Below are 24,806 nucleotides of genomic sequence, written 5' to 3' on the forward strand. Positions count from 1 at the left end.
TGGAGATGTGGGGCTTGGGTACAGGAAGAGGGAGCTTGGTATGAAAAAACATCACTTTATGGTCAGAGACAGTGATGCATATGTCAATTATCCAGAGACAAACTGTAAGACAGCACAAGGTCTTGACCCTTATTGTGGGTATGACCATTATTGTGACTAGCAGCAACTTATTGTGATGTTTGAAATGGTCACTGTTAAATCCCTGGAAAATACTTCATCTTCAATTATTACCCTTTAATTGTTACCCTTATTGCCCCAGTTAATTAACAATGTTGGCAAAAACCATGTTTATCTACACTTGCCGAGAATCATGCCAATTCTCCTACCAGGCTGTCCTCCCCGACTGAAACCACAGAGAGCTGATGATCAGGGGCAGATTATCCTCAAGTGCGAAAAGACTAAAGTTTCAAAATTTAGCTCTTTATAAACAATAAAACCTACCCCACACACAAGGGAAAATACATTAATGACAGTGGTCAAGACAATGGTTGTTGTAGCCGCCTTTACTCCTTATGTAGAGTATACAATCTGTCTCTCAAGCCATGTCTTCTTCAATGTGCGACAGCTTGATCTTTTTGTGTTTGAGTTTGAAGCACAGTGACTGCTTTACAAACTATACTAACAACTAGTTGTTCATGTGGTGTATTTGTTTATTTACTTGTACTTTGACCAGCACTTTGACTTTGACAAGAGGGTTATTACTAGTCTGCCTGTCATCTCAAGCTCTTCTGTGGCGCTGTTTTTTTACTTCCTTTTTGAGGTGACATGTCTCTGCAGAATTCTGCAAAATTTGAGACAAGGTGTGAAGAATCTAGCTAGCAAGTCTCCAAGTGTAAAACCCTCATCCCTGTTGCCTATTGTGAATAGGATCAAGACAACAGGCAAGACCAGTTGTTAAGACCAGTTTAAGTCTGGACAGCCTGCGTCGGCAGACACCGATTCAGTCGCTAAATGTAGAGCTGCCTTTAAAGGCTTCCTCAGAAAAGGCGATTATTGCACTCACCACCTTGTTGTTGACCAGACAGTTTAAATTGCTGTCAAAGTGTTGCGCACTCCCATGAGTGAGTGACATAACATGGCTCAGGGCTGCGACTCAGACATTGCAACTTGCAAGCCCTACAACTGCTTTGAAATATGTTTGATATCCAGTGACCAGTCGCCACACATATGACCAATGAGAGCTGGAGGGAACACGAAAGTGGAAAAGAGCAGCAGGAGCAGAAGTTGTGGAATGGAAAAAGACAAACAAGCTTTGCTGTTTTGCAACAAACATAGTTGTTGTTTTGCTGTTGTTCATCTAAGAAAAAAATGGCTTATCACTGGACCCATGATTTGGATGCAAGGCTCTTTGATTTGTGCAGGGAGAACCAATGTGGTTGAAATTTCTAGCTCAACTACCACATTATTAAAGAAAATTATATTAAAGAAAACATTACCAAACACTGCTTTTAAAATAATGCTTGTAATTAGTAACCAAGAAAAGAAAAGCAGGGGAAAATCACATCTTTTCTCCTCAGATATATATATATATATATATATATATATATATACTATATATATTTTTTTTTAATTAATTCTGTGTTGTGGTGCTGTGTATCTAAATGTCAACTGACGTCCTCTAATTACTGTACCATTGTACTGTTTGTCATAAAGGCAGAGCTGTTAAAACTATTTCAGTGTGATATAGTCTCATTAATTTGTAGATGACACCAGCAGAGCAGTATCAGTGTTAACATGCACAAAACAAATATCAATTGTGGAAATGGAATGCCTTTGTAGTAACGAGTGTATTATTTGCTCGCTCTTTATTCTTAACCTCTAAATACTTTCTGATCCAGAAAATATTCCAATAAATTTTCTAATCTATGGTATTGGACACACAGTCTCTACAGCTGACCAAGGTTTAGTCCTATCTATGATAAATACCCACTTTAAATTGTTTCTTTCAAAGCTCATGCATGAGTCAATTGAATACCTTTTTAATTCCACACAAGGTTACTCCTCAAACGCTTATTCTTCTACCCCGCAACAAGTATTCACTCGTTTACAGTCCATCATTATTCTTGAAATTCCCTTTGAAATCCTCTCTTCAAAACACCCACATAAGAATTTTTGGTACTTAGTGCACATGTTTTTAATTTGAACAAGGTTACCCTCCAACCTATTTGATGTAAAATGTTGGTAAAACAAATAAAGGCTCCGCACCACAAACACATCAGGCTAATGATGGTGGACAGTTAATTCTCAGTTGGACGAACTGAGATTAAATACCCAGATTTGGGGTGGGGGATCAAACAATTACAGGCAGCCATGCTTGTACAGTGACCCAGCTATGCTAGAGGAAAAAACAAACAAAACTGCACAAAAGTAAGGAAGATAAAGGGGAAAAAGAGTTAGATAAATATGCTTGTGCTATTGTTGCAATGTTATGACCAGTCTAATGAGATCTACTGAGAGTTGGGCCTATCATTTTTTTGTATCACCCTTACACTCTCGTATAATCCCCAGTGCTATTGTACTCACACACATCTACTTTCCTCTGTTGACTTAAAAGATGGATGGGTACATTTGCTGATATTCCAAACAAAAGGGCATTATGCCTTTTTTTCTTTTCTTTTTAAATGTATTCAAAAATTGCTTTACCCAGACTTACAATGGCCTCTTTTGCAACAGAAACAACTCAGAGGCCGATGTGTACTAAACATAAAAGGGAAATGCATGTTTAAAAAAATGTCTTTGTCATTGACCATGAATATGAGAATTCTTTTGTTTCATTGTTCATGTTTTTAGATAAAAAAAAATCATGTCCCTTGTCTGAGATAAGGTCAGCTCTTTCACATCAGCAAAGCCTGAATTTTCCTCTCTCACTGTCCTCTTGCTACATGTCTCTCTGCCATTTTCTTATCTTTTTGCCCTCTCTCACTCATTCTCTCCCTTGCCCCTGTGCTTCTCACTGTCTCTCTGCTGCGCTTACTCCTCTCTCTCTCTCTCTCGCTCGCTCTCTCACACACACACACACACACACACACACACACACACACACACACACACACACACGTCCACAGGTGCATACTTGTACCACAATCCATTTGCACTTCACTCCATGGCAGTAGCCATCTCTCCCCTCTCCCACACTAAAAAACGAAAGAGGGCCTCAGTAGAACAAAGCCCCTACCACAGGGCCGTTGCAGATGCCACCTGCATAGTTGTTAGTGCATTAATTTTACTGATGCCTGATCATCTTCTTGGCATTTGTAAATACAGTGTGTAACAATCACTCAGTCAATACATAATTTCCACTCATCAATAGATCAAAATTCAGTGAAAAGTTATACAAAGTTGTAGTTCTAATATGAAAGTTCGGCTGTCATGTTTTGTCAGAGCTGGCCTATAATATACTTTCTGTAATGTGATGTTTACTCACAATAGAGAAAATACACAGCAATCATTATTTCACTATATATATATATATATATATATATATATATATATATATATACACTACCATTCAAAAGTTTTGGATCACCCAAACAATTTTGTGTTTTCCATGAAAAGTCACACTTATTCACCACCATATGTTGTGAAATGAATAGAAAATAGAGTCAAGACATTGACAAGGTTAGAAATAATGATTTGTATTTGAAATAAGATTTTTTTTACATCAAACTTTGCTTTCGTCAAAGAATCCTCCATTTGCAGCAATTACAGCATTGCAGACCTTTGGCATTCTAGCTGTCATTTGTTGAGGTAATCTGGAGAAATTGCACCCCACGCTTCCAGAAGCAGCTCCCACAAGTTGGATTGGTTGGATGGGCACTTCTTGCGTACCATACGGTCAAGCTGCTCCCACAACAGCTCAATGGGGTTCAGATCTGGTGACTGCGCTGGCCACTCCATTACCGATAGAATACCAGCTGCCTGCTTCTGCTCTAAATAGTTCTTGCACAATTTGGAGGTGTGTTTAGGGTCATTGTCCTGTTGTAGGATGAAATTGGCTCCAATCAAGCGCTGTCCACTGGGTATGGCATGGCGTTGCAAAATGGAGTGATAGCCTTCCTTATTCAGAATCCCTTTTACCCTGTACAAATCTCCCACCTTACCAGCACCAAAGCAACCCCAGACCATCACATTACCTCCACCATGCTTAACAGATGGCGTCAGGCATTCTTCCAGCATCTTTTCATTTGTTCTGCGTCTCACAAACGTTCTTCTTTGTGATCCAAACACCTCAAACTTGGATTCATCCGTCCACAACACTTTTTTCCAGTCTTCCTCTGTCCAATGTCTGTGTTCTTTTGCCCATCTTAATCTTTTTCTTTTATTGGTCAGTCTCAGATATGGCTTTTTCTTTGCCACTCTGCCCTGAAGCCCAGAATCCCGCAGCCGCCTCTTCACTGTAGATGTTGACACTGGTGTTTTGCGGGTACTATTTAATGAAGATGCCAGTTGGGGACCTGTGAGGCGTCTGTTTCTCAAACTAGAGACTCTAATGTACTTATCTTCTTGCTCAGTTGTGCAACGCGGCCTCCCACTTCTTTTTCTACTCTGGTTAGAGCCTGTTTGTGCTGTCCTCTGAAGGGAGTAGTACACACCGGTGTAGGAAATCTTCAATTTCTTAGCAATTTCTCGCATGGAATAGCCTTCATTTCTAAGAACAAGAATAGACTGTCGAGTTTCAGATGAAAGTTCTCTTTTTCTGGCCATTTTGAGCGTTTAATTGACCCCACAAATGTGATGCTCCAGAAACTCAATCTGCTTAAAGGAAGGTCAGTTTTGTAGCTTCTGTAACGAGCTAAACTGTTTTCAGATGTGTGAACATGATTGCACAAGGGTTTTCTAATCATCAATTAGCCTTCTGAGCCAATGAGCAAACACATTGTACCATTAGAACACTGGAGTGATAGTTGCTTGAAATGGGCCTCTATACACCTATGTAGATATTGCACCAAAAACCAGACATTTGCAGCTAGAATAGTCATTTACCACATTAGCAATGTATAGAGTGTATTTCTTTAAAGTTAAGACTAGTTTAAAGTTATCTTCATTGAAAAGTACAGTGCTTTTCCTTCAAAAATATGGACATTTCAATGTGATCCCAAACTTTTGAACGGTAGTGTATATATATATATATATATATATATATATATATATATATATATATATATATATACACATACACATACACACACACACACACACACACACACACACACACACACACACACACACACACACACACACACACACATATCAACACGTAACAGGAAAAAACGTTTTCATGCATTGCAGTACAGGCCTGTTTTGTACGTCTCGCAGCTGATGAGTGTGAGACGCACGAAACAGGCCTGTACTACAGTGCAGTAATAACATTTTTTCCTGTGTCCGTGTTGATATGTATATAGTTAGGTCCATTAGTATTTGGACAGTTGCACAATATTTGTAATTTTGCCCCTGTACACCACCACAGTGGATTTGACATTAAGTATTTGAGATGTGATTGAAGAGTAGACTTTCAGCTTTAATTTAAGCGGTTGGATACAAATATGGCATTAACTGTTCAGGAATTACAGCCATGGATATACAGGGTCACCCATTTTCAGAGGCTCAAAAGTAATTGGACAAACAAACATAACTATGATTATAACAATTATATTTAATGTTTGGAGGAAAATCCTTTGCAGTCAATGACTGTCTGAAGTCTGGAACCCATCGACATCTTCAAATTCTGAGTTTCCTCCTTTGAAATGCTCTGCCAAGACTTAACGGCAGCTGCCTTCAGTTGCTGGTTGTTTGTGGGTCTTTTGGCCATTAGTTTGATCTTCAGCAAGTGAAAAGCATGCTCAGTTGGGTTGAGGTCAGGTGACTGACTTGATCACTGATGAATATTCCGCTTTTCTGCCTTGAGAAACTCTTGGGTTGCTTTCTCAGCTTGTTTTGTGTCATTATCCATCTGCAGTGTGAAGCGCCAACCTCTCAGTTTTGTGACATTTGGCTAAATCTGAGCAAATGGTATATCCTTATAAACATCACAATCCATCCTGCTACTTCTGTCAGTAGTCACATCATCAGTAAACACCAATGACCAAGTTCCACTGGCAACCATACATGCCCATTCCATAACACTACCTCCACCATGTTTGACAAATGATTTGGTATGCTGAGAATCATGAGCTGTTCCTTTTGTTTGCCACAATTTTCCTCTTCCCATCCTTCTGGTACAAGTTAATCATTACTTCATCTGCCCAAAGAACCTTGTTCCAGACCTGGGTAGGTTTTTAGATGTTTTTAAACACAGTCTAATCTGGCCTTCCTGTTCTTAAGTGACACCAGTGGTTTTCACCTTGTCGTAAACCCTCTGTATTTATTTTCATGCAGGCATCTCTTGATGAAGACTTGGACAATGATACCCCCTACCTCAAGAGTGTTTTTGACTTCCCTAGATGTTGTGAATGTATTTGTCTTCACTAGGGAAAGAATTCTGCGATCATCCCCTGTAGATGTGTTCCGTGGTCTTCCAAGCCTTTTGGTGTTGCTGAGCTTGCCAGTGCATGCTTTCTTTTTAAGAATGTACCCAAAATGTTGATTTGGCCACTCCTGAAGTGTTTACTATCCATCTGACAGATTTCCTTTGCTTTTTCAGCCTAATGATGGCCTCCATCACTTGTATTGACACCTCTGTGGACTTCATGTTGAGAGTTCTGATGAACCGCTACCAAATGCAAATGTAAATACTGGGAATGAACTCCAGACCTTTTATCTGCTTAATTTGTCATGGAATAATGATGGAAAAGGTCTTACTTGCCCATGAAACCACTTGTTAGTCAAGTGTGCAATTACTTTTGATCCTCTGAAAATGGGGTGACCATATATAAAACTGGCTGTAATTCCTGAACGGTTAATGCAATATTTTTGTCCAACCCCTTAAATTAAAGCTGGAAGGCCACACTTCAATCACATATTAGTTACTTCATTTCAAATCCACTGTGGTGGTGTACAGGTGCAAAATGACAAATATTGTGTCACTGTCCAAATACTTATGGACCTAACTATATATATGTGTGTGTGTGTGTGTGTGTGTGTGTGTGTGTGTGTGTGTGTGTGTGTATGTATGTATGTATGTATATGTGTATATATATATGTGTGTGTGTGTGTGTGTGTGTGTGTGTGTGTGTGTGTGTGTGTGTGTGTGTGTGTGTGTGTGTGTGTATATGTATGTATGTAGCATTTTCTTTTTCAGAAACCATCAATGGTGTTGATAAAAGGGCTCAACAAATGAGGAGTGGAATATTAAGATAGATGTAGGAAAAAAAAACATTAATACATTGCGTTACAAGCTTGTTTTGTGCGTCATGCACTCAACAGCTGGGAATGTGATAAAACAGCAAAGAAAAAACACAGTCAATAAATACTACATTGCCCCGCGTCACGCCCCTAGTTATGGTGGACAGCAACCAATGAGAGGATAGAAAATATTTGAAAAATTACAACCAATGGGGTAGGTAGTTACGATGCACAGCAACCAATGGGGGGATAGAAACAAATTACAACCAGTGGGGTAGGGGTTGGGGCTTGTTTTGAAAAAACAAGGATTTAAAGGGCCAGGGCACAGTCGAAAAAGCATACATTTAACAAGATAACATCAAATGGGGTATATCATGTAGTGGAGTGGTGCTGGAGCACAGTTGGAAGGACAGACAGTAAAAATATAACATCTCATAAAGGTCACATATATGGCGACAGGCATGGACGCAAGTCCATGAATACTGGGATGGCATCCAGCGCTTTACCTGTGCCCCCGTCCATAGGGTTAGTGGTTGTGTCAGGAAGGGCATCCGACGTAAAATTTTGCCAGATCATTATGCGGATTGACAAGACCGCCATCGGTGTTGTGCCCTCACAGGGTACCGATGGAAACTGTCGACTCTGCTGTGGCGACCCCTGGGAAACAGGAACAAGCCGAAAGAAGAAGAATAAAGGTCACATATGTATCATCTAATGGAGGGGGGATGATACAGATAATAAATTGCTTTACTTGCAATTACAAAAGCAATTGTAACTGCAAAGGAAATAAAGCTACATGGGCCGTGTATCTTTATTGACAGCTGATCATTGCTTATGGCTTGGAACAGGCTTGTATTGTCCATCAAAGAATTTATTTGAAACACTGTTGCTCCTTATTTTTTGAGCACTTTCACTACTGTTGACTGTTTCATTTAACAAAGTTTATATATATATATATGAATATATGAATATATACACTACCGTTCAAAAGTTTGGGATCACATTGAAATGTGCATATTTTTGAAGGAAAAGCACTGTACTTTTCAATGAAGATAACTTTAAACTAGTCTTAACTTTAAAGAAATACACTCTATACATTGCTAATGTGGTAAATGACTATTCTAGCTGCAAATGTCTGGTTTTTGGTGCAATATCTACATAGGTGTATAGAGGCCCATTTCAAGCAACTATCACTCCAGTGTTCTAATGGTACAATGTGTTTGCTCATTGGCTCAGAAGGCTAATTGATGATTAGAAAACCCTTGTGCAATCATGTTCACACATCTGAAAACAGTTTAGCTCGTTACAGAAGCTACAAAACTGACCTTCCTTTGAGCAGATTGAGTTTCTGGAGCATCACATTTGTGGGGTCAATTAAACGCTCAAAATGGCCAGAAAAAGAGAACTTTCATCTGAAACTCGACAGTCTATTCTTGTTCTTAGAAATGAAGGCTATTCCATGCGAGAAATTGCTAAGAAATTGAAGATTTCCTACACCGGTGTGTACTACTCCCTTCAGAGGACAGCACAAACAGGCTCTAACCAGAGTAGAAAAAGAAGTGGGAGGCCGCGTTGCACAACTGAGCAAGAAGATAAGTACATTAGAGTCTCTAGTTTGAGAAACAGACGCCTCACAGATCCCCAACTGGCATCTTCATTAAATAGTACCCGCAAAACACCAGTGTCAACATCTACAGTGAAGAGGCGGCTGCGGGATTCTGGGCTTCAGGGCAGAGTGGCAAAGAAAAAGCCATATCTGAGACTGACCAATAAAAGAAAAAGATTAAGATGGGCAAAAGAACACAGACATTGGACAGAGGAAGACTGGAAAAAAGTGTTGTGGACGGATGAATCCAAGTTTGAGGTGTTTGGATCACAAAGAAGAACGTTTGTGAGACGCAGAACAAATGAAAAGATGCTGGAAGAATGCCTGACGCCATCTGTTAAGCATGGTGGAGGTAATGTGATGGTCTGGGGTTGCTTTGGTGCTGGTAAGGTGGGAGATTTGTACAGGGTAAAAGGGATTCTGAATAAGGAAGGCTATCACTCCATTTTGCAACGCCATGCCATACCCAGTGGACAGCGCTTGATTGGAGCCAATTTCATCCTACAACAGGACAATGACCCTAAACACACCTCCAAATTGTGCAAGAACTATTTAGAGCAGAAGCAGGCAGCTGGTATTCTATCGGTAATGGAGTGGCCAGCGCAGTCACCAGATCTGAACCCCATTGAGCTGTTGTGGGAGCAGCTTGACCGTATGGTACGCAAGAAGTGCCCATCCAACCAATCCAACTTGTGGGAGCTGCTTCTGGAAGCGTGGGGTGCAATTTCTCCAGATTACCTCAACAAATTAACAGCTAGAATGCCAAAGGTCTGCAATGCTGTAATTGCTGCAAATGGAGGATTCTTTGACGAAAGCAAAGTTTGATGTAAAAAAAATCTTATTTCAAATACAAATCATTATTTCTAACCTTGTCAATGTCTTGACTCTATTTTCTATTCATTTCACAACATATGGTGGTGAATAAGTGTGACTTTTCATGGAAAACACAAAATTGTTTGGGTGATCCCAAATTTTTGAACGGTAGTGTATGTATGTAACATAATATAAAACGTCGTTAAATATTAATAGCCAGCAACAATAAAATCGCAGCAAAAGGCGGAACATCACCTGTATAACCTTCTGTAACCAGGTTAAAATTAATGTTTTTATTTTATTTTGTTTGAGTATGAAATATCACCAAATCCTGTCTGTGTGCTGTTATTTGTGTTTACTACATTTTATTTTATGTCATTATTTACTTTTATGTATGTTTTCCAACGACCGTCATATACGTGTACTGTCGCTTTAAGAGAGAGGTCTTGTGGGTACACGGAAGAGGGAACGCGGGAGAGGCCATTTTTGTTTTGTGGGAGGAGTCTCAAGCAGCAATCGAGCCGAGCCACACGTGTTTCTTACCGTGGGACAGTTTTGCTGGTTGAGGAGAACGTAACCTTGAGTATCCCTGTAAGAAGATACTGCAAGCTGTGGGATAAAATACTTGTTTATCCTTTCTTACATCGGAGTCCCGTGGACGGTTTCTACTTCTAACGCACACGAGTGGAGTCCGGGCAGTGGTTGAACTTCGACCCCCACGTCCGTAAGAAACACCGCTCCCGCTGGAGGACTGGACGGTTGTCGAAGGGTTTGAAACCAAAATAAATGGCAAGGTGGGCCAAATAGAGTCCTGTGTGTCCCCGCTCCTTCCTTGATCATGATGATGATGATGATGATGAGAGACTGAGGGCCCCCCACAACACCTGGGGCCCCACCCAACTAGAACACAACGCAGAGCTAATGATGAGAGTGACGGGCATGCAGCAGGCTGACAAGCACAGAACAGCATAGGACTGCCCCCGTTACACTTCCCTACAGTGACACTGGCTTCTAATATCGGAAAACAATTTTTCAAGCTTTTGGATGAGTGCTTTACCCCAGACCATCAACTGAGAAAAATATTCAACAGGAGCACAATCAAAATTAGCTACAGCTGCAAGCAACATTTTCAGCAGATTACTTCATCCCACAACACAAGCATCATGGCCAAGGCACAGACCTCCTAACCACAACCAAACACCTCCAACTGCAAATGCCGTGTTAAGGCATCATGTCCTCTTGAAGGAAAATGCCAGATAGAGGGAGTCATCTACCAGGCATCGGTGACAAGAGAAGACAACTGCAATGTGGACACTTATGTTGGATTAACAGAGGACCCTTTTAAAATTAGGTTTAATGCCCATATGAGTACCTTCAGAAATTAACATACAATAAATGCAACGGCCTTGAGCTGCCACATTTGGTCGATGGTAGACAAGAATATCAGTTACTGTTTAATGGAAAATCCTTACAAAGAGCAATGCATATTCAATTAGCGGTAAAAGATGTAACCTGTGCTTCGCAGAAAAGTATTTCATTATTTGCAGACCTGATATGTCCACCTTGAATAGTAGAAACGAATTGGCCACTGAAAAAAATATCTCCTTTGTAATTACAAATAAAATGTCTTTATTACTCCCCTCCCCCATTAGATGATACACATGTGCCATTTATTAGACGTTGTATTTTTTATATTTTAACTGCCTGCCCATCTAACTGTGCCCCAACACCACCCCACGATATGATTTACATAAATTACCCCATTTGATGTTACCTTGTTATATTCTAAATGTATACTATTTCAACAGTGCCCTGGTCCTTTAAATGCTTTTTCAAAACAAGCCCCAGCCCCTTACCCCATTGGTTGCAATGTTTTCTACCCCACCATTGGTTGCTGTGCATCGTAACTACCTACCCCATTGGTTGTTATAGTTTAAATGTTTTCTCTGATTGGTTGCTGTCCCTCAAAATTAGGGGCATGACACTGGGAAACGTATACTGTGTGTTTTCTTTGTTGAATCACATTAGCAGCTGATGAGTGCGCGACGCAAGAAACAAGTTTATGCTGCTATGTATTAAACGTTTTTTTCCTACATCTATATATCTATATATAGATATAGATAGATATATACAGTGCATCTGGAAAGTATTCACAATCACACCCCTTCACTTTCCCCACATTTTGTTACATTACAGCCTTATTCCAAAATGGATTAAATTCCTTTTTTTCTCATCAATCTACACACAATACCCCATAATGACAAAGTGAAAAAGGTTTTGTAGAAATTTATTAAAAATAAAAACTGAAATATTGCATGTACATAAGTATTCACACCCTTTGCTATGACACTCAAAATTGAGCTCAGGTTCATCCTGTTTCCACTGGTCATCCTTGAGATGTTTCTACGTCTTGATTGGAGTCCACCTGTAGTAAATTCAATTGATTGGACATGATTTGGAAAGGCACACACCTGTCTATGTATATAAGATCCCACTGTTGACAGTGCATGTCAGAGCAGAAACCAAACCATGAAGTCAATGGAATTGTCTGTGGACCTCCGAGACAGGATTGTATCGAGGCACAGATCTGCCGCTTCAGTGGTTCCTTGGCATCAAGGAAGTTCTGGCAAACCATCCGGTGACTTAGGAAGGGGAAGCAGGGCTTGACTAAGGCTGTGTTCAGCCGGGGTGGAGAACTGTTGCACTGGGGATGTTGTCGAGCGGTGGAAAGAACACTTTGAGGAGCTCCTGAACCCGGCTAATATATATCAACACGGATACAGGAAAAAAGATTTTAATGCATAGCAGTACAGGCCTGTTTCGTGCATCTCACACACACACACACACATATAGTGTGTATATATATATATATATTAGTGGTGGGACTTGATTAACAAAATTAATCGAATTAATTATGGGCTTTGTAATTAATTAAGAGTAATTAATCGCATTTTAATCGCATATCGATATTTGACACCAGAAGCAACATTTTTCAATTCAAACAGGTCTTGGTAGATGACTAAATCAAAGAATAGACACATACATAAGTTTAAACAACAAAATCCTGTTTATTTTGTTCAAAACAAGTTTGTTTTGTAAACACAGTACTTTTTGTAACCCCTGATCTTCTACCACTTAAAGTGGTCTACAGTCCACAGCAATCCATTTCGCCAGTGAGTTTGTTAATTTATCAGACGTGGATTTACTCATCTTGGCTTTGAAACCCGTCATCTGATGGAGAGTCGGTTGGCGACTCTGCTTGGTTGTATTAGGAGCACTAGCGTTAGCGTTAGCTCCGGTGTTCGTACTAGCTGCAACGTGTTTCACATTTAGGTGGTACCGGAGGCTTGAATAACTGCGGTGGTCTGCAAACTCTTTGTTGCAGAGTCTGCACACAACAGTGCTCTTATCTAGGCTTCTATCTGACCGTTTTTTAAACGTAAATTTCCCGTCCACAGAGCTAAGCAATGCGGTGTCATCCTTGTCGTCCATCACATCTGTTGTTAGCGTACTAATTTGTTAGCCTAATCTACTCCACCTTCCGCTTGACTGACGTCACTCGGTGCATCGGTATAATCCGTATTCCAGAAACGAGTGCACTGAGAAGCGCTCCGTGTTGGCTGGAGTGTAAAAATAAAATGCGTTAAATTTTTTTAACGCCGTTATTTTTCCTATAATTAATTATCAAATTAACGCGTTAAAGTCCCAGCCCTAATATATATATATATATATATATATATATATATACACACACACACACACACATATATATATCAAAGACAGAAAGATACATCCTTCAGTCAATACAGTGAACAAAAACCCTACAACCATTAAAATCTTGTGCAAATATCTTACTTCTGCTCTCTTAACAATGTGCCAGTGAAATAAATGTTCTTGCATGAAATAAAGAATCCCTTTATATGAGCAATAATGAAGTGCTCTCACAAGAGACTGAAAATGTCATGCTAATTAGTGATTAAAATATGATCACTAAAGGGACTGTTATGCTAAGGGCTCTTTTCTAAATTAGCATGTAGCAAAGAAGAAGGTATAGGCCTACTTAATCATTGTTCACAGTGCCAAACAGCTTGGGAATGGGAGCCAGACTAATGGAGGATGATGTATCATCAGGCACACATCCATCCTTGGGGTGAACCAAGGTGGGATGGAGTGATGGATGTGGATAGATACACACATGCAAACATTCATACATGTGTGCCTACACACACCGATTGATCAATAACAGGGAAAAAAAGGTAGCATTCTCAAACATCATATTTCTTCAGTGGAGCCTTGTGATTAGTTTGCCAAGTCACTAACTCCCCCACGTGAGAAAAACTTGACATAGGGATATGCATACGTTCAAACAGCTATCCAGTATAAAGACTCTAATGCCATCTTTTTACTTCTATCATTTCTACTTCTATCATTTCTTTAAACTTTATTTATCAAGACAAAACAGATTCACAGAAGTTAGACTATTGCATCGGTGCTTAAATTCACAACCTAAACCATCTTAAAGCACATACGAAAATACATAATGCAAGAACAACAGAATATTGCTTACCCTGCAAAGAAGCAGTGTAAAACAAGTTTTCTATCTCATGTCTCTGTCTCTCTCAATGCTTCCCACCGTCTATCCATTTCATCCTTCCCGATTCTCTTAACTCATCAAGACAGGGGTTGAGGGCAATTTCAGAGAGACAGAGATTTTGGTTTTCTGCACCATTATGTCTTGGCGAACAATTAAAACTAACGCCCCTACAGAATGACATGAAAACATGTCTGTTAATGTCCCATGTACTCGTCATACATACTTTGTGACATACAGTCCACATCAATCACATTTCTCTACGTACATGTCTCAGCTTCTGTATGATGGATCCCCATGCATGGAATGTGACAGTGAACTGTATTTACTGGTTAATAAAATCACAATGTCTTTATAAAAATTGGGTGGGGGAAATTGAAAGTAATCTACAAAAGCTATGGTGTGTAAAATTGGATTTTCCATAGGAGCCACAGAGAGGAACAGTTGTCGATTGAGGTGGATACACGTTAGCATGCTTAGCATTTTCCCATTTTACCAGAGGGAAAAAAGTTCATGAAGAATAATAGTTTTTTTCCCTTTCTTTGCACTCATTGTTTGCTATTTATTATTATGGAGCGACATAACATCCATGCAATACCTCCTATATTCAATTTCTAACATTTTCTTGTGCTGCAAATTTGCAGTACATATATGTGCATTGCAGGAAACTGCTCTTTTCTAAACAAATATGACCCAGTCCCTTTCCCACGACTTTTCACAAGTTTTCATGTCATGTTTAGATTTTGTGATATTGTGGCAGGAATGAGGAAAAACACATGAGACCAAGGCGAGTTTGATGTTTATTCCTCAACTCCAAAAACCAACTGCAGCAGGAACAACCTTGCACCGGCCAGCCCGGGAACGTAAACCACGCCCCCAGCTCACAGTCCTGCTGGGTGAGAGGCATAGCCCCTGGTGTCCGCCACACAGCGCCCCCCCTCCGAACACCCAGAAGGGACTCCTGGAAAGAAAATTAGTGTCTCACTGGAGGCTTAAGCAGCCTGCCATAACTGCTGCGCCGTCCCTCAGCCGAAACAGTACTGAACCCGTGAAGACACTGCCGGGGTCCTGGAAGGAGGACGACCCCGACGGGGAACCTGGGCCGGAAACACAACTTCGCCTGCCACCCTGTGCGCCAGTTTAAGCCTATCAAGCGTGACACGCTCCCTACGCCCACCCATATCTAGCACAAAACCCTTAGGACCCGTCTCAACCCGAAATGGGCCATCGTATGGGGGTTGGAGGGGCGAGCGGTGAGCATCATGCCGTACAAAAACAAAACGAGCCGACAAGAGCTCCGCAGGCACGAACGAACGCGGAAAACAGTGGTGAATGGGGCCTGGAACCCGAGTGCTGTCGGACAAAAAAGGATAAACGGCCGGACGGGGTCGAGGAGCGGAACTCCCAGGCAAAAATTCCCTAGGGACGCGGAGCGGCTGACCGAGCACCAGCTCAGTGGGTGACGCGTCGAGGTCCTCCTTAGGAGCCGAACGCAACCCGAGCATAACCCAAGGTAAACGATCCACCCAGTTACCATCCGAGAGCACAGCGCTGCCTTGAGCGACCGGTGAAAACGTTCACACAACCCGTTAGCCTGAGGGTGATACGCGGTAGTGCGGTGTACCTGCACACCCAAGGATCGCGCAAGTGCCGACCAGAGCTCTGACACGAACTGGGGGCCCCTGTCTGAGGTAATATCTGACGGAGTGCCGAAACGGGCGACCCAGGATGAAAGAAAAGCTCGTGCAACATCCGAGGATGTTGTGGAGGATAGAGGGACAGCCTCTGGCCACCTGGTGGTCCGATCTGCCATTGTGAGCAGGTGCATAAAACCCTGTGAAGAAGGTAGAGGGCCCACCAGGTCCACATGCACGTGGTCGAAACGTCTGGCCGGGATCGGAAAAGGTTCGAGGGGCGATTTAGTGTGCTGGTGGACCTTAGCGCGCTGGCACGCCACACATGCAGCTGCCCACCCCTTGACGTCCTTGCGGAGGCCAGGCCAGACGAACTTGGAACCGACCAACTTCACCGACGCCCGAACTCCAGGGTGCGAGAGGGAGTGAATCGAATCGAAAACTCGACGGCGTCAGGCCACTGGAACAACGGGGCGGGGACGGCCGGTGGAGACATCGCAGAGGAGGGCAGGACTGCCTTCCTGCATCACAGCGTCCTCTAGCTTGAGACCGGTATGCGTCGACCTAAGGGCAAGGACGTCCGGGTCGCTGGGCTGGTCGGCAGCCATAGCGGAGAAATCCACACCGAGGTGCACAGGACACACAAGCACACGCGACAGACAATCGGCAAATGGGCGACCCTCCAGCAGGAAGCGGAAATGCCGGGTTGCAAGGTGCAGTGCCAGCAACTCCCGGTCAAAAACGCTGTACTTGCGCACGCTATCCCGCAGTTTGCGGCTAAAAAATGCGAGTGGCTGCCACGCATTCGCCACACGCTGTTCAACCACAGCCCCCACGGCTATGTCAGACGCATCGGTTGTTAAAGCTATGGACGCCGTGGGTGTGGGATGGGCGAGGAGGGCAGCGTTAGCCAGGGCACACTTAGCTCTGTCAACGGCCTGGATCTATTCGGGAGTCCAGTCGACAGGGTCGTTAGCCTTCTTAAGCCGCAGGGCTTCGTAAAGTGGCTGAAGGAGGTGGGCAGCGCAAGGAAGGAAACGGTTATAGAAATTCACCATGCCCAAGAATTCCTGCAATGCCTTAACAGAGACTGGGCGGGGAACTTCCGCCACCAATTGCACCTTAGAAGGCAATGGGACCGCGCCTTGCGGCGAAATGCGGTGACCCAAGAAGTCAATCACCGGCAGTCCAAACTGACACTTGGCCGGGTTGACTATCAGGCCGTGTTCGTCCAGACGACGGAAAACCTGTTTCAGGTGCGCCAGGTGCTTTTCAGCTGACGGACTGGCGACTAATATGTCGTCGAGATAAACGAACACGAAAGCAAGGTCACGCAACACCGAGTCCATCAGCCTCTGAAAGGTTTGCGCTGCCCCCTTCAAGCCAAAAGGCATGCGCATGAACTCAAAAAGCCCAAACGGGGTGATCACTGCGGTCTTGGGCACATCCTCTGCATGCACGGGAACCTGATGATAGCCGCGCACCAGGTCCACCTTAGAGAAAATAGTGGTACCTGCCAGGCGTATGGAAAAGTCCTGTATATGTGGGATGGGATAGCAGTCATTGGCGGTGACGTTGTTCAGGCGGCGAAAATCGCCGCAAGGCCGCCACGACCCATCCGCCTTGGGCACCATGTGAAGCGGCGAGGCCCACGGGCTGTTGGAACGCCTCACTATACCCAGACGCTCCATGATGGCGAACTCCTCCTTAGCAATAGCCAATTTTATTGTGTTGAGGCGCCGCGCGCGCGCAAAAACTGGCGGTCCCACAGTGGGAATGAAATGTTCTACCTCGTGTTTAGTAACCGTGGTGGAAAAGGCAGGCGTAGTCACCGATGGAAAATCCGCCAGCAAAAGCTGAAAAACATCACCTAATGCTAAAAAGTTAGTGTATGTTAACGGCCCGGCTCCCCCTGTCTCGCACGGAACAGTGGCGAAAGACACAGCATCAATTAAATGGCGGTTTGCAACATCAACCAGCAGACCATTAGCACACAGAAAATCCGCGCCGATAATAGGAACCGTAATGGCGGCCACTACAAAGTCCCACTCAAAATGGCGCCCGTGGAAGCAAACAGTCACCAACCTTGTGCCAAACGTCGCAATGGACGAACCGTTAGCTGCACTTAACTGTGGGCCGCCGCCTTCGGCCGACCTGTCTGTCTTAGCAGGAGGGAGTAGGCTCTTTTGCGAGCCTGAGTCCACCAGAAACCGTCTTCCTGACATCGAGTCCTTAATGAAGAGCAGCTCACTACGACCGCCAGCGCCCACAGCTGCTACTGAGCGCTGGCCCGGGAGTTTCCCGCCGCCTCAAACGTGCACGGAGGGACGCAGCGCCTCGCCTTGCCGCCGAACCGCTGGTGGAAAAAACAGAGGCCTCTCCCGCGCCGTCTCCGGGCAGTCACTCCAGCCACCACCACCGGGTCCGCGTCCTCCGACATCGGCTGCAGAGGCTCCAATGCCACACTCTGCACAGAGAACCGTCTGGTAGCCAGCAGGACCCGATCGGCCTCCTCAGCCAAACCTCGGCAGTCACCAGCAGCCAGACACGGGGAGTTAGCCAAAGCCGCGCGCACAGGAGACGGGAGCTGGCGCAGGAAAACGTGCGGGAAAAGGAACCCACCTTCGTCCGAGCCTAGCAGTGACAGCATATTGTCCATGAGATCCACAGCCGTCCCGTCACCCAAACTGGATAGGGAAAGGATTCTATCTGCCCTCTCTGCGGTAGATAGGCTGTACCTCCAGAGCAGAAGATGTTTGAGGGCGACGTATTTATCGTGTTGCGGAGGGGCGCGCAACAGCTGCATGGCCCGGCGTGTGGACTGCTGGTCCAGCGCAGCGACGACCAAGTAGTATCTGGAGTCGTCCGCGGAGATTCCACGCAGGTGGAACAGCGCCTCGACATGCTGGAACCACGAAGCCGGGTCGCTCTGCCAGAACTCTGGGAGTTTCACAGCCGCGGCGAGAACGGCCGGCTGTGAGAGTTGGGGCGGCGTGGCCGAAGTGGATTCACACACATCTTCTGCTCCAAACATGTTCAATTCGTGGTCACCAATGTGGCAGGAATGAGGAAAAACACATGAGACCAAGGCGAGTTTGATGTTTATTCCTCAACTCCAAAAACCAACTGCAGCAGGAACAACCCTGCACCGGCCAGCCCGGGAACGTAAACCACGCCCCCAGCTCACAGTCCTGCTGGGTGAGAGGCATAGCCCCTGGTGTCCGCCACAATATTAACATATTTTTTTGAGTACTACAACAGCCGTTTCTATGGTTAAAAAAAGAAAAGAAAAAAAAAGCTTTATTTATTTATTTATTTTTTAACTTTGAACAAGTTGTTACATGCCAGTATGTTATAACACAGTTGAGAAATTTTAGGGGAAAGAGATGCAGTGATTACAAAAAAGAAAATATCAAGCTTAAGTGTGGCATTCTTTCTCTAAGTTTTCTACTCTTCTAAACGTGTCTGCTAAACCAGAACCACAGCATTTTAATATTCACAGCTTTGTCCTCCAGCCACTGCTATTTCAAGTTATCCATTAGCTCTTTTGGCAGGACATCCTCCCTAATTGCTGCTAAGCCATAAATAACAGAAAGAACAGAGAAGAACTTCAAGAAAAAGGTTGAGCGAGATAGACTTAAACAGAAAAAAAAGGGCGTGAGACAGACAGTCAAGAGGAGAAAGAGAGGAAATATAGCCCTCTCTCTTTTGTAATGTCGCCAATCATGGTGAGCACATTTGATTTGCCCCAACTCACTCTAACCCCCCCCCCAACCCCACCCACCCTACCTTCGGTAGTGCTGATTGGACTGCTGTGCACGACCAACATAAAGACAGCATATGAAATACGAGGTCCGGGGAGTAGGGTTAGTGGCCGGCTGCTTGTTCTCATGGCTGCCCTTTCTCTCTGGTCAAGCAGTAATCATCGTGACAAAAAACATCATCTTCACTTTTTATTATTATTTTTTTCAAAGAATCGTGCTCAACAAGAATAAATGAAAAATAACCTAAGGATATAATGATGCTCAGATGAAGTGTGCCAGGCATGTAGATAGGGGCAGAAAGTGGTCCAGCTGGTGTGGGAGCATCTGTGCAATTGCCCTTTCAAAATCAAATTTAGCGGCCTCCTGGAGGCTCGGCCAGTTAAGTCCGTACCATGTAGGCTCAGGCCTGATTGCAACATCCTGGGCATGTATCCTATTCAAAATCTTTTTTTTTTTACATGTGTATCCTTTTTCTCTCAACCCTGAAAATCTCCGCTTTCTTCTCAAATAGAACCAAAAATTGATACAAGAATTGCCCCTTAAAATCCAACTGTTTCAATGCAGATTTATACATTCAACATGCATAATTCCAGCATTTCCATGATTTTAGGTCTGTAGAAATCCTGTGCATAAAGTAACGTTTATTGATTGAAAGCAGATAGAATGATATATTCAACTTGACTATGACCTGTGCAGAGTAACAACAATGGATGTCACTGGTAGAGGTTCAGTGTTTAAAGCTATGAGCAAGAGTTATATAAGACCTTTTTCTCCTTGCCTTAGTCTTGTGCAGTCTGGTGGCATTGACTGACAGAGCCTTTTCATTATCACAATGCCTTGTTCCATCAACTCTTGGGCTAATTACCCTGTAATCTGTGTCTTTTGTGCCAGGGCAAAGGATCAAACATAACCCATTAATGCAGTCCACAGTGGCACATGGCCCCACATCAGTCCCATGACCTATTGTTCATCGAGCATTTGGTCTAATTATGTATCAGTCTAAATCACGCTGAAGTTGATCACCAGGGACCACATATGGTCCCTTAAGATAACTTAAATATGACTGAATTTCTATTATTATGTGGGATGACAGTGGCTCAGAGGTAGAGCAAGTCGTCCGGTTCCGGTAGGGTTGCCAGTTGCCAGCTGGATTCTTGGCTGCTCCTTGCAAAAATGTTGAGATGTCCCTGAGCAAGACACCTAACCCCTAATTGTCCCCAATGAGCTGGTTATTACCTTGCATTGTTGCCACCACCGTGTGTGTGTGTGTGTGTGTGTGTGTGTGCGTGTGTGTGTGTGTATGTATGTATGGGGGGGCTGAACATGAGGCCTCCATTGATTGTAATATACACTCACTGGCCACTTTATTAGGTGCACCTTCCTAGTACCGGGTTGGACCCCCTTTTGCCTTCAGAACTGCCTTAATCCTTCGTGGCATAGATTCAACAAGGTACTGGAAACATTCCTCAGAGAGTTTGGTCCATATTGACATGATAGCATCATGCAGTTGCTGCAGATTTGTTGGCTGCACATCCATGATGCGAATCTCCCGGTCCACCGCATCCCAAAGGTGCTCTATTGGATTGAGATCTGGTGACTGTGGTGGCCATTTGAGTACAGTGAACTCATTGTCATGTTCAAGAAACCAGTCTGAGATGATTTGAGCTTTATGACATGGCGTGTTATTCTGCTGGAAGTAGCCATCAGAAGATGGGAACACTGTGGTCATAAAGGGATGGACATGGTCAGCAACAATACTCAGGTAGGCTGTGGCGTTGACACGATGCTCAATTGGTACTAAGGGGCCCAAAGTGTTCCAAGAAAATATCCCCCACACCATTACACCACCACCAGCAGCCTGAACCGTTGATACAAGGCAGGATGGATCCATGCTTTCATGTTGTTGACGCCAAATTCTGACCCTACCATCCGAATGTCGCAGCAGAAATCGAGACTCATCAGACCAGGCAACGTTTTTCCAATCTTCTATTGTCCAATTTTGGTGAGCTTGTGTGAATTGTAGCCTCAGTTTCCTGTTCTTAGCTGACAGGAGTGGTACCCAGTGTGGTCTTCTGCTGCTGTAGCCCATCTGCCTCAAGGTTCGACGTGTTGTGCATTCAGAGATGCTCTTCTGCATACCTCGGTTGTAATGAGTGGTTATTTGATTTACTGTTGCCTTTCTATCAGCTCGAACCAGTCTGGCCATTCTCCTCTGACCTCTGGCATCAACAAGGCATTTTTGCCCACAGAACTGCCGCTCACTGGATATTTTCTCTTTTTCGGACCATTCTCTGTAAACCCTAGAGATGGTTGTGCGTGAAAATCCCAGTAGATCAGCAGTTTCTGAAATACTCAGACCAGCCCGTCTGGCACCAACAACCATGCCACGTTCAAAGTCACTTAAATCACCTTTCTTCCCCATTCTGATGCTCGGTTTGAACTGCAGCAGATCGTCTTGACCATGTCTACATGCCTAAATGCATTGAGTTGCTGCCATGTGATTGGCTGATTAGAAATTTGCGTTAACGAGCAGTTGGACAGGTGTGCCTAATAAAGTGGCCGGTGAGTGTATGTATATATATATATGTATTCTTTTTTTTTGTACAATCACCTGGTACAACCCACTCTACAGTGATACTGTGGCCACAAACATTGGTAAGCAGTTTTTTGAACTTTTGGATAAGTGCTTTGCCCCAGTCCATCAAATGAGAAAGATACCCAATCGGAACACCGTCAAAATTAGTTACAGCTGCATGCCCAACATTCAACAAATAATATCGTCCCACAACACAAGAATCATCAACAAATCAATGACACCTTCATCAGAACCCGACCCCCCCGGATGCAACTGAAGTGTGAACAACTCATGCCCCCTCGAGGGAAAATGCTAGATGAAGGGAGTTTATCTACTAAGCTACAGTGATGAGAGATGACAACGACAAAATAGAGACATACGTTGGTCTAACAGAGGGAACATTCAAAAAGAGGTTTAATGCACACATCTGTAGCTTTAGAAACAACAGCTTAAAGAGTGTAACATCTTTAAGCCATTATATTTGGTCATTGGGAGACAGAAACAGTAATTATTCAACCACCTGGAAAATCCTCTCAAAGAACAAAGCATCCTAAACAAGCAGTAAAATGTGCAATCTAAGTCTAACTGAAAAATACTTTAGCATTTGCAAACCGTTGTTGGGCTTCATCACTATCGATAGCTTCAGATTATCAAGTACATCAAGGAAAATAAGGAGGACAAGAATGAAAAATGAGTGAGAGAAGAGGATAAGATAGGCTACCAATCCAATGTTTTGCGTAATGATATAGAATGTAGTAACAGTTAAGCTGCCTTATCTGTCTCAAACTTGAATCCATATTTTGAAGGTCTTGGTCTTGTCTCGGACTTTACAGCATGACTCAAGCTTGACTAGATCTTGGACACTGCGAACTCATGATAACTTTTCAAGACTGTTATTTTTTATTATCATTCATGAATATCTAACTTCTGAGGAGATCAATAATTTGTTTCTTTTTATCATTTTCAATTTATGTCTCTGAAACATTGGCGAATTCAAATCTGAGACATTCGTTCCTTGATGTACGAAAAAAAAAGCCTCTCATCTCAGTCTTGACATAAGTTTCGGCCCCGCTGGTCTTGGAGTTGGACTCACCATCTGAGAGTCTTGGAACTGACTCGGACTTGCCCCCTTAAGGACTTGATCTCACCTTGAGTTGCCTTGACCATAAGGCTGGCCATGCAATTCTTGGATAGGATCTTTTTTTCCCTGTCAGGGCCATGGCTTGTAGAAAGTACTTCTGAAGCCAGACAGGACTGCACACAGACTCATTCATTTCTTGTTTATTCCTGAAGATTATTCCTGAAGGTATATTATATTATATTATATTATTGTCTAATATAATTGTTTATATTAATACTAAATAATTTATCATATATTAATTGATATTAATATTAATAATTATATTACTATATTATATTATATATTATGTATTATACATTTTAAGATTATTCTTGAGGATACAAGTATATTCCTAAAGATTGTTGTGTTGTTGTAAGTACATTGAGAGCCACTAAACTGGAGTCAAATTCCTTGTGTGTGTAATCATACTTGGCCAAATAAAGATGATTCTGGTTCTGATAATGATTCTGAATCTGATTCTGAGTCTGAGTTCGGGGGGGGGGGCCTCACAGCTTGGACTCTTGTTCCTGAAGTGCGGGTATTAACCGTTACATTGCTGGCAGTATCAGTGCTCCCACTAATGTCCCCATTTTCATTTGTGTCATCCACATTTACAGAGAAGGATTACATCTGTATTTCACTAATGTGGTGGCAAGCTCCCTCTTGTAGACGAAGAGGACAGTTTACTTTAGCTGTTAGCTTTCGAAAGGTAAATTTCACTGACTACAGGAGGTAAACAAGTGCACCCAGCGCTGAACACTTTGATGATACTGCTTCCAACACTTGTAGCAGTGTTCAGAGAGAGACACAACCGACAAAGAGATCAAAGTCAGAACTGGATTGGGGAGAAAAGAGTCCACACACCCATAAATGTATAAACAAATCACAAAATGGAGCGCTTACGCACAGAACATATTAAATGTACTTTTAAATAATTGATAATGAGTTTTCGATATCATTCCCAATTTCTGTTTCATTTGCTGCTGTTCTATTTCTATTTCTCTTTCTTCATCCATTTTGCAGTTGGACTTGTGGGGTCATGGAGCTGATGGGTAATGACATGAGATAGTCTAATAGGCAGTTCTGTAGTCTTATAGTCTTAATAGATACTACTATAACATTTTTACTGATGTTTGAAGTGTCTAAGCCATTTAATTTTGACGCACAGGGTTGAGTGGGCTGTGTTGACAATGTGTTAATGGGCAGTAGTAAAACATTTACATCTTAGCAGCCATTTCATCCGACATCAAAATTGGGAGTAATGTTAAAGAAAATAAAACAGCGAACCATGAGGCATCTTTTTTTTTGTAACATCGGTTGTCACACTTAGTTGTTTAACCTGGTAAGAATTCAGCTAACATTGCAAGAGAGTTATTTATCTTGGCTGGCCACTGCCCCAGGATGGAAACAGCAAAGCACTTA

The sequence above is a fragment of the Lampris incognitus genome, chromosome 4, assembly GCF_029633865.1.
Source record: "Lampris incognitus isolate fLamInc1 chromosome 4, fLamInc1.hap2, whole genome shotgun sequence".
In the NCBI taxonomy this organism is placed as follows: domain Eukaryota; kingdom Metazoa; phylum Chordata; class Actinopteri; order Lampriformes; family Lampridae; genus Lampris; species Lampris incognitus.